Below are 7,482 nucleotides of genomic sequence, written 5' to 3'. Positions count from 1 at the left end.
GATTGGGCTGCTTGCAAAACACAGGACAGTGATTGAGATGTATTTACCTCGTAAAAAAAGATAGAGCCCATTTCTTTTAATGCTCTGGCTATAAACTGCTCTCTGGCTATAAACTGCTCTAGGGCCTCTATGATAGTGTAATGTAATGTAATGTCTGGCTATTACAAAGTACACTGTACTTACTACTGAGGTAGCCTAAAGTCTACATGTGTAAACCGGCTGGTTTACATCATGACAGTTCAGTAAGGTCATGTCTCAAAAGGGTCTGGATTGACGTAGCAGCCTACTGCAGTAGACCCATTCTCCATGTCAAGGACTAGGTCTGTAGCCAAGGGAATGTATTAATCCTCAACCACAAGTCATAAATCCTTTCAATAAGGAGTGAGAAGTCCTTGGATGCGGCTGATAAATGTTTATCTGTTTTTTAAATGAATGCCAAGAAAAGTGGGTGGTGGAGAAGAGCATTACAGAGAGGAAGTTGTGTCCAAGGAACAGTTTTATCAAATAAGTCAGGGTTGGGCAAAATGTCAACATGTGGTTGTCCATCAGTAGTTTTTTTATTGTTATGTCAGTCATTGACAGTCACTCACCCATATCAGCAAAAACATTTTGATTAGTAAATTATAGCCAGCTATCTAAAATTGTAGCAATCATTGTCGAAATACCGTCTGGGGGGCTCCCATTGATTTTGTTAGTCACTAACACTCAGATATCATATTAAAAAATACTAACATTTCTCCCCACTCTATGCAAAACTGTGTAGAATTGCAGGAAATTAGCTGTAAAACTGCAAGTGTTTCTCTCCATCATATGGCAAAATGAGTAGAATTCCATGAAACGTGTTATAAAATGGCTAAATCTTCTAAAGTGCCCCATGATAAAATGTGTACAATTGCAGCAAACTTGCTTTACAACTGCAACATTTTCTCTACGACCATGGCAAAATGTGTAGAATTCCAGGGGGAAAACCACGTCTGTGAAACTTGTTCAGTTTATGTCTCAGTTGTTGAATCTTGTTACGTTCATACAAATATTTACACATGTTAAGTTTGCTGAAAATAAACGCAGTTGACAGTGAGAGGACATTTCTTTTTTTGCTGAGTTTATTTGACATAGTTTGTTCATTGATCTTCAAGAAAATGTTTGCCTCACCTGGCTTTTAGCCTGCAAAGGTGAGTCGTGGTAGGTAATCTGGCAGGAAGCAGTTGCCAGAGCAGTTAGCTAGCTTGGCCAATAATGTCACATTTTCCAGTAATTATTTACTAACTCACACATGTTGGATATCAGACAGGTGTGTTTTCCTTTCATCTTATTTCAGCAGCTTCTCCACCTTAGAACAGGATACACATTTTTTAAATGGCATACAACGGGCAAGCTCAGTAGTTTGTTGCCATTTCTGACTTACATCAAAACACAAGACATAGTTTCAGGTGGCAGGTCACCTGGTGGTTAGAGCATTGGGCCAGTAACCGAAAGGTTGCTAGATTGAATCCCCAAGCTGAAAAAAATCCCCAAGGTAAAAATCTGTCATTCTGCCCCTGAACAAGGCAGTTAACCCACTGTTCCTAGGCTGTCAGGGTAAATAAGAATTTGTTCTTAACTGACTTGCCTAGTTAAATTTAAAAAAATATGTGATATGATACAATTGATACAGTAGCCTAAGTTGTGTGGACTCATTGTCATAAACAAAATCAATACCTTGAAGTGAAATAAACTGTCAAGACTACATCAATAATTTTGAATTGTGACTGTTGTATTGATTTGGCTAAATATTTTAAAGCTTACAAAATGTTGAAATATCTATTGTGTTTTTCAGAGCATGGCTGGAAAAACTGATATCAAAAGCCATCCCGACAGGAAAAGTTGAGGATTCAATTTCATTATATTTACCCCATAATTTAATACTGGGGAATACTGGGATCTAATAGTCTATATACATTTTCAAGTATTCATGATTGATATCAAATACAGTGAGGCCTCTTGACTCTGTCTGTCCTCCCCAAGCATAGACTTTCTCCAAGGCATGCCTGCACTGTAGTCTACTGTGCTCAAGTTTATTACTTGCTCACTGGTATCCTCTTCTGGCAGGTTTCTAAACTGAACTCTCTCCTTTCTCATCATTTCAGGTTTTGGTTTTGACCAGTGGCGACCCGTCATTCATGGCAGGTGAGGCAAAGCCCAAAATTTTTAGCAAAAACATTTATACAAATAGACATTTATTTTTGGCGGGGCTTGCCTGCTTGTCATGTTATTTTGGCATTAATACGTGTCACATATCAATTTGCAAACAACGTAATTTTTTTTTTAAGGAAGGCAGCTCCAGAATGCAGGTGTTTCAGCCTAGCTCAGTGCTTTCTGTGGTGGTGGGGCAAGCCAGCAGAAAATACGAAGCGTTGCGCCATGATTTCCTTCGTGTTCTGTCACTCATGGGGACACTACGTCACCACCAAGTCTAAGGGTAGACCTAAAAAATTCTCGCCCTTTGGTGCTGTCATAGAGTTACATTAGAAGTGCCCATCCAAGAAGGCTCAAGATCATTGGCCACAGATAAAATGACATCAAATCACATTATATGTACAGTAGCTTTGATTAGACTGATCATGTAAAAATCCTACTTTCAAAATCTTAGCTAGCAGTCATCATCATGAATCAAGTCAACAATCTACTAGCAAATCCTTTTTAATCCTTGTCATATGAAGAGAAATAATGAAGAGAAATTAAAGATAAAATGTAGCGGTGCTCATCGGCCATTGGACAAACATTACACAACAAGTTGGAAATCGCAAATTCAACAGTGAGTGGTTTGGAAGAAATCAGTGACAGTGGCTGTGTGGTCCCAAATATGAGATTAAGGGGCTCTTTTCCAAGTTTAAAATGATAAACATTCAACATTGGTCATGCTGTCAATGAAGCATGATTTGTGCCGCGCTCATAACAACTGTAAACTGTAAACTTTACTTCAGTGAGTTCAAGACAACTGGGAAGTCGGGAATAAACAAGCTACGACTGAGAAAATACGCTTTGAACGGTCATCCAACTCAGAATGTAAATCCGGCCTCTTTCTAGAGCTACAACCGGAAGATCAATGACATCATCATGATTCAACCTTGTTTTCTTTCCGAGTTCCCATTTGTTTTGAAAGCACCATAAATCCAGAGAATGTCAGACTTTGATGACATAATTTGGCCTGGCAGGACCGCTGCGCCACCTTCCTGTTCAAGTGAGCACAGCACAACAAGGTGAGTCCAAAAATGTATTGTATACTGCTGCATAAATGATGCAATATGCCAGGGAGATATATATACTATAGCTAAGAAAATAATACTAAGTGTATGTTGTGTAGTGAGATGTTAGTAGCCCATGTGCCTCACCCTAATAATTTGGTATATTTACCATCTTAATTTTAACTACTGTTCTGACTTGGTGGTGCACATGTAGCCTATGGCCTGTTTCAGTGAAATGTAATCATATAATATTGTAAGAGCTTTCATTGTCTGCGTATATGCCCCCTTTATTTATCCTATGGTTTGGACTTGGTGTACAGGGAGAACACTAAGAATGACTCACAGTTCTGAATTTTGTCGCTTATAAGGGCACAGTGCGACACCAAGATGCAGATACAGGAGACAGATGGTTTGAGTCTTTGATATTTATTAATAATCCAAAAGGAGTAGGCAAGAGAATGGTTGTGGACAGGCAAAAGGTCAAAACTGGTTCAGAGTACAGGAGGTACAGCGTGGCAGGCAGGCTCGAGGTCAGGGCAGGCAGAATGGTCAGGCAGGCGGGTACAGAGTCCAGAAAACATGCAAGGGTCGAAACCGGGAGGACTAGTAAAGAGAATAGAACAAGCGGGCACACGGGGAAAACACACTGGTTGACTTGGAACATTCAAGACAAACTGGCACAGACAGACACAAAACACAGGTTTAAATACCCAGGGGTTAATGGGGAAGATGGTTGACACCTGGAGGGGGTGGAGACAAGCACAGAGGAAACAGATCAGGGTGTTACACGCTATACATTTCAAAAGATCTAAACAAATAGTTATATTGACTACATCTGTCCTAGCTCTTATCCACTTGTTGTCCCCTTATGCCATAGTTTGAACATCTCAATTGCCATTAGAAACCACATTTCTTTAAGCAAGTCGGCCACATCAGCTATGTTTTTTTTTAAGGCAGTAAATGAGGCTGAAGGAACTATTTCGCTACCTTACAAGACTCTGCTGATAGCCAGGTGTAGCAGTGGTAAGATTTTGGGACTGCTGTTGGGACAGCTTTATATAGGCCCTAACATTTTGTGGGCACCGTTTGTCACCGTTCTAGTGCAATTCTGTCCTACCCAACAAAAAGGCAGTAACTGCTCATAGCGTGGAACTGAGAAATATTGATTTTATTTACCTTTGTTTCACAGTAGCTTTATGCAGTTACTGCTAACATGACCCCCATTTTCTCCAAAACACAATACAATAGAGGCAGGATACTTGTCCACATGATTAAGCATGTAATTAATGTAGCAAAAAATGCCCAAAACTAATTTTTGACCAAATGAGCAGTTACTGCCTTTTTGCTTGTTAGGGCAGAATGAATGTATTGTTTAGCGTTATGTAGTGGCTTTGCTGGCATGCATCCCACTTTCCCCCCACCAAGACCTACATGCTAAAATCGCCACTGGTTTTGACAGATTCACTTTTGTCTTCACAATCAAGGACTCGCCAGACTATTTCATTAATGTCTCCTTGTGGGGCAATGATGAATACATCAATGGACTGTCTAATACTTTCAGCGTAGGAGACTATGGGGAGATTATACATTCAATTTAATTATATCGCTATGAAGATAGATTATAGATCATGTACAAATACAATGTGTCAGTCTTTATGATATTTCTAAGACATTTATAATTACAATAATGTATCTGTATTTGATCCCCCTTAAGTTATTATAGAAAATCATTTAGTTGCTACCAAAGATCCTGAGAAAGAGGACAGATTCTGCCCCTCAACTCCTAGGTACTGTAGTAAACATTACTATACTCAAAGTAATATAAGTAACAAACCAGTTTCTCTGTCTCAGCTTCTACAGGTTGCTGGTAAGTGAAGCTCACTCCCAGCTATCAATATGCTCTGACATAGAAATTACAAACAGAATGCTGCCTCTGTTCCACCTGCTTGTGAAGAACTCCAGGGACTTTGACTCTCTGGGAGACATTCGTGGCCAACGGACAGAGCCTGAACGGGAATGTCATTGACATACTTGCTGCCGTTCAGTCGGTAAGATCTGAGAGTGCATCGAGTAAAGTAGGTCTTGAGTAGGGTACTATCTGGTAGGGTTGTGTAGGCCCTGTCATCACATGTCCAGCAGTATAAGTACCATATGTAATAGAAACACTAAAAGCATTCAGCAAGAAAAAGAGAAGTGTTGTAAATATTTTCCAAACCACTATTTCTGCCCTCTAGATTGCAGAGCCAAAGTATTTCACCACAGCCGATGGACACAAAGGGCAGAGGCTGGAAGTGAAGCTTTTTGATGATTCTGTCACATCTTTTCCCTTAGTATGATAGGAACTAAGATGTACCACTGTACCCCTTCTTCAATATCCCCATCCTCTCCCCTGAGTAACCATAACAACCTCTGTATCACACGGCTGGGACAGAGAGGCGATTCAGCTAGTTTAGACTGATACCAAATCAAATCAAATCAAATGTATTTATATAGCCCTTCGTACATCAGCTGATATCTCAAAGTGCTGTACAGAAACCCAGCCTAAAACCCCAAACCGCAAGCAATGCAGGTGTAGAAGCACGGTGGCTAGGAAAAACTCCCTAGAAAGGCCAAAACCTCCTAGGATGAAACCTAGAGAGGAACCAGGCTATGTGGGGTGGCCAGTCCTCTTCTGGCTGTGCCGGGTGGAGATTATAACAGAACATGGCCAAGATGTTCAAATGTTCATAAATTATCAGCATGTTCGAATAATAAGAAGGCAGAACAGTTGAAACTGGAGCAGCAGCACGGCCAGGTGGACTGGGGACAGCAAGGAGTCATCATGTCAGGTAATCCTGGGGCATGGTCCTAGGGCTCAGGTCCTCCGAGAGAGAGAAGGAGAGAATTAGAGAACGCACACTTAGATTCACACAGGACACCGAATAGGACAGGAGAAGTACTCCAGATATAACAAACTGACCCCAGCCCCCCGACACATAAACTACTGCAGCATAAATACTGGAGGCTGAGACAGGAGGGCTCAGGAGACACTGTGGACCCATCCAAGGACACCCCCGGACAGGGCCAAACAGGAAGGATATAACCCCACCCACTTTGCCAAAGCACAGCCCCCACACCACTAGAGGGATATCTTCAACCACCAACTTACCATCCTGAGACAGGGCCGAGTATAGCCCACAAAGATCTCCGCCATGGCACAACCCAAGGGGGGGCGCCAACCCAGACAGGATGACCACATCAGTGAATCAACCCACTCAGGTGACGCACCCCTTCCAGGGACGGCATGAGAGAGCCCCAGTAAGAGAAACAGGTTGGTATACAGTGGGCACTTATTCTCTGTTACTTGTTCAATGGAAATGTGTGAGTTTTTTTGTTTGTTTAAAAGGTTTTGGACTGAATTAGACTTTTCTCTGTACTTCCAAGTGCTCTTTATCTCGGATACCAGGATTGGTTTTGACAGCTTCCGGAACTGCATGACAGCTACAGTCAATTCTAAAGCCATAATCACTGTCAACCCAGGTAAGGATATCACTTCATCTGGACTGATCATATCTGTTTACAACACGTGCCTTTTCTGCATTGAGAAACAGCAGATAATTGTTTTTTAAGAGCATATTTTAATGTTCACATTATTCATTTTATGCAGTACCTACTACTGTAATTAATGTGATTATGTTTGAGATACATAAGATACGAAGGAAGCCAGCCTTCTGTTCAGCTATGCCAACGAGGTCTCTGAATCTTTTGGATGAGGATGACAGGTCTGGAGATGTGCCTGGTATGTAACAACTATGACTGTATTAGTATTATCCTACATTTGAGACTTTGCAATCATGATTTTATTTATTTATATTTATTTATATGATTTTATTACATGCGCCGAATACAACAGGTGTAGAATTCACTGTGAATTGCTTACTTAGGAGTCCTTTCGCAACTATGCAGAGTAAAAAAAATAAGGAAATAAGATTTAAAAAATGTAGCGGAAATAGTAACACATTAAAATAACAATAATGAGGCTATATACAGGAGTCAGTACCAAGTCAATGTTCAGGGGTACAAGGTAATTGAGGTAATATGTACATCTAGGCAGGGTTGGGTAGGTTACTTTCTAAATGTATTCTGTTACAGTTACTAGTTACCTGTCCAAAATTGTAATCAGTAACACAACTTTTGGATTAACCAAACTAAGTAATGTAATCTGATTCATTCAGTTACTTTTAGATTACTTTCCCCTTAAGAGGCATTAGAATAAGAC

Source organism: Oncorhynchus kisutch, linkage group LG25 (genome assembly GCF_002021735.2).
Source record: "Oncorhynchus kisutch isolate 150728-3 linkage group LG25, Okis_V2, whole genome shotgun sequence".
NCBI lineage: Eukaryota > Metazoa > Chordata > Actinopteri > Salmoniformes > Salmonidae > Oncorhynchus > Oncorhynchus kisutch.
The sequence above is the reverse complement of the archived record's forward strand: the minus strand, read 5'-3'. Positions refer to the sequence as shown.